This window comes from Scyliorhinus torazame, chromosome 21, assembly GCF_047496885.1.
Source record: "Scyliorhinus torazame isolate Kashiwa2021f chromosome 21, sScyTor2.1, whole genome shotgun sequence".
Taxonomy (NCBI): domain Eukaryota; kingdom Metazoa; phylum Chordata; class Chondrichthyes; order Carcharhiniformes; family Scyliorhinidae; genus Scyliorhinus; species Scyliorhinus torazame.
Window position 1 is genome coordinate 279,122 of NC_092727.1, and position 4,102 is coordinate 283,223.

A 4,102-nucleotide genomic window follows, 5' to 3' on the forward strand; every position below is an offset into this window, starting at 1 on the left:
GGGGAGGGGCAGAGGTAAAGGGGAGGGGCAGAGGTAAAGGGAAAGGGCAGAGGTAAAGGGAAAGGGCGGAGGGGTAAGGCAGAGGGGTAAGGGGAGGGGCAGAGGGGTAAGGGGAGGGGCAGAGGTGTAAGGGGAGGGGCAGAGGTGTAAGGGGAAGGGCAGAGGGGTAAGGGGAGGGGCAGAGGGGTAAGGGGAGGGGCAGAGGGGTAAGGGGAGGGGCAGAGGGGGAGGGGTAAGGGGAGGGGTAAGGGGGGGCACAGGGGGGGTCGGGGGTGCAGAGGGGGTAGGGGGTGCAGAGGGGGTAGGGGGTGCAGAGGGGTAAGGGGGTGCAGAGGGGAAAGGGGGTGTGCAGAGGGGAAAGGGGTGGTGCAGAGGGGAAAGGGGGTGTGCAGAGGGGAAAGGGGGTGTGCAGAGGGGAAAGGGGGTGTGCAGAGGGGAAAGGGGGTGTGCAGAGGGGAAAGGGGGTGTGCAGAGGGGAAAGGGGGTGTGCAGTGGGGAAAGGGGGGTGCAGAGGGGAAAGGGGGGTGCAGAGGGGAAAGGGGGGGCGCAGAGGGGGAGGGGCGCAGAGGGGGAGGGGCAGAGGGCGAAGGGGGAGGGCTAAGGGGGAGGGCTAAGGGGGAGGGCTAAGGGGGAGGGCTAAGGGGAGGGGGAGGGGCAGAGGGGTAGAGGAGGGGCAGAGGGGTAAGGGGGGACGCAGAGGGGTAGGGGGATGCAGAGGGGTAGGGGGCGCAGAGGGGTAAGAGGAGGGGTAAAGGGGGAGGGGCTGAGAGGTAAAGGGGGAGGGTTAAGAGGGGAGGGGCAGAGGGGGAGGGGGGCAGAGGGGTAAGGGGGAGGGGCAGAGGGGGAGGGGTAAGGGGAGGGGCAGAGGGGTAAGGGGGGGGCGCAGAGGGGTAAGGGGGGGCGCAGAGGGGTAAGGGGGGGCGCAGAGGGGTAAGGGGGGGCGCACGGGGGTGGGGACGCAGAGGGGTAGGGGGGCAGAGGGGTAAGGGGGAGGGGCAGAGGGGGAGGGGTAAGGGGAGGGGCAGAGGGGTAAGGGGAGGGGCAGAGGGGTAAGGGGAGGGGTAAGGGGAGGGGCAGACGGGTAAGGGGGAGGGGCAGAGGGATAAGTGGAGGGGCATAGGGGCAGAGGGGGAGGGGTAAGGGGGAGGGGGGAGGGGTAGAGGGGTAAGGGGGAGGGGCAGAGGGGTAAGGGGGAGGGGCAGAGGTAAAGGGGAGGGGCAGAGGTAAAGGGAAAGGGCAGAGGTAAAGGGAAAGGGCGGAGGGGTAAGGCAGAGAGGGGTAAGGGGAGGGGCAGAGGGGTAAGGGGAGGGGCAGAGGGGTAAGGGGAGGGGCAGAGGGGTAAGGGGAGGGGCAGAGGGGTAAGGGGAGGGGCAGAGGGGTAAGGGGAGGGGCAGAGGGGTAAGGGGAGGGGCAGAGGGGGAGGGGTAAGGGGAGGGGTAAGGGGGGGCACAGAGGGGGTGCAGAGGGGGTAGGGGGTGCAGAGGGGGTAGGGGGTGCAGAGGGGTAAGGGGGTGCAGAGGGGAAAGGGGGTGTGCAGAGGGGAAAGGGGGTGTGCAGAGGGGAAAGGGGGTGTGCAGAGGGGAAAGGGGGTGTGCAGAGGGGAAAGGGGGTGTGCAGAGGGGAAAGGGGGGTGCAGAGGGGAAAGGGGGGCGCAGAGGGGGAGGGGCGCAGAGGGGGAAGGGGGAGGGCTAAGGGGGAGGGCTAAGGGGGAGGGCTAAGGGGGAGGGCTAAGGGGGGTGGGAGGGGGATGGGCAGAGGGGTAGAGGAGGGGTAAGGGGGGACGCAGAGGGGTAGGGGGATGCAGAGGGGTAGGGGCGCAGAGGGGTAAGAGGAGGGGTAAAGGGGGAGGGGCTGAGAGGTAAAGGGGGAGGGTTAAGAGGGGAGGGGCAGAGGGGGAGGGGCAGAGGGGTAAGGGGAGGGGCAGAGGGGTAAGGGGGGCGCAGAGGGGGTAGGGGGTGCCGAGGGGGTAAGGGGGGCGCAGAGGGGGTAGGTGTTGCAGAGGCGTAAGGGGGGGCACAGAGGGGGTGGGGGGGCGCAGAGGGGGTAGGGGGGCGCAGAGGGGTAAGGGGAGGGGCAGAGGCGGAGGGGCAGAGGGGTAAGGGGGCAGAGGGGTAAGGGGGAGGGGCAGAAGGTTAAGGGGGGTGCAGAGGGGGTAAGGGGGTGCAGAGGGGGTAGGGGAGGCGCAGAGGGGGTAGGGGAGGCGCAGAGGGGGTAGGGGAGGCGCAGAGGGGGTAGGGGAGGCGCAGAGGGGGTAGGGGAGGCGCAGAGGGGGTAGGGGAGGCGCAGAGGGGGTAGGGGAGGCGCAGAGGGGGTAGGGGAGGCGCAGAGGGGGTAGGGGAGGCGCAGAGGGGGTAGGGGAGGCGCAGAGGGGGTAGGGGAGGCGCAGAGGGGGTAGGGGAGGCGCAGAGGGGGTAGGGGGGGCGCAGAGGGGGTAGGGGGGCGCAGAGGGGGTAGGGGGGGCGAAGAGGGGGTAGGGGGGGCGAAGAGGGGGTAGGGGGGTGCAGAGGGGGTAGGGGGCGCAGAGGGGGTAGGGGGGGCGCAGAGGGATAAGAGATGGGGTAAAGGGGGAGGGGCTGAGAGGTAAAGGGGGAGGGGTAAGAGGGGGAGGGGCAGAGGGGTAAGGGGGAAGGGGCAGAGGGGAGGGGTAGGGGTAGGGGGGAGGGGCAGTGAGGTAAGGGGGAAGGGGCAGAGGGGAGGGGTAGGGGGGAGGGGTAGGGGGAGGGGCAGAGGGGTAGGGGGAGGGGCAGAGGGGAGAGGGGCAGTGGGGTAAGGGGAGGGGCAGAGGGGTAGGGGAGGGGGTAAGAGCGGTGAGGGGGTATGGGTAAGGGGGGAGGGGGTAAAGGGAGAGGGGCAGGGGGAGGGGTAAGGGGAGAGGTGTGAGGGGGTATGGGGAGGGGTAAGGGGGAGGGGCAGAGGGGTAAGGGGAGGGGCAGAGGGGTAGGCGGAGGGGCAGAGGGGTAAGGGGGAGTTGCAGGGGGGTACAGGGGAGGGGCGGAGGGGTAAGGGGAGGGGCAGAGGGGTAAGGGTAGAGGGGCAGAGGACGAGGGGCAGATGCAAAGGGGTAAGGGCAGAGGGGGAGGGGCAGGGGGGTAAGGGGAAGGTAGGGGGGCAGAGGGGTAAGGGGAGGGAGGGGCAGAGAGGTAAGGGGAGGGAGGGGCAGGGGGGTAAGAGGAGGGGTAAGGGGAGGGACACGGAGGAGGGGCGGAGGGGGAGGAGCAGAGGGGTAAGGGGGTGGCGCAGATGGTTAAGGGGGAGGGGCAGAGGGGTAAGGGGGAGGGGCAGAGGGGTAAGGGGGGGGAAGAGAGAGAGGGGGTAACGGGGAGAGAGGGGGTAACGGGGGAGAGAGAGGGAGCAGTAACGGGGATTAGGGGTCGAGAGAACTGAAGGGAGGGGTGGGGGTTGGAGAGAGAGGGGAAGTGGTGTGGAGAGAGGGGAAAGGGGGGAGAGAGAGCTCAGGGGTCTAGAGAACTAAAGGGAGAGGTGAGAGCGGGGTGGAGAGAGAGGGTAAGGGGGTGTGGAGCGAGGGTAAGGCGGGTGTGGAGAGAGAGGGGAAGGGTGGTGTGGAGAGAGAAGGGAAGGGGGGGTGGAGAGAGAGGGGAAGGGGGGGTGGAGAGAGAGGGGAAGGGGGGGTGGAGAGAGAGGGGAAGGGGGGGTGGAGAGAGAGGGGAAGGGGGGGTGGAGAGAGAGGGGAAGGGGGGGTGGAGAGAGAGGGGAAGGGGGGATGGAGAGAGAGGGGAAGGGGGGATGGAGAGAGAGGGGAAGGGGGGATGGAGAGAGAGGGGAAGGGTGGATGGTGAGAGAGGGGAAGGGGGATGGAGAGAGAGGGGAAGGGGGGGGGTGAAGAGAGAGGGGAAGGGGGGGTGGAGAGAGAGGGGAAGGGGGGGTGGAGAGAGAGGGGAAGGGGGGGTGGAGAGAGAGGGGAAGGGGGGGTGGAGAGAGAGGGGAAGGGGGGATGGAGAGAGAGGGGAAGGGGGGATGGAGAGAGAGGGGAAGGGGGGATGGAGAGAGAGGGGAAAGGGTGGATGGTGAGAGAGGGGAAGGGGGATGGAGAGAGAGGGGAAGGGGGGGTGAAGAGTGAGTGGAAGGGGGGTGGAGAGGGGGG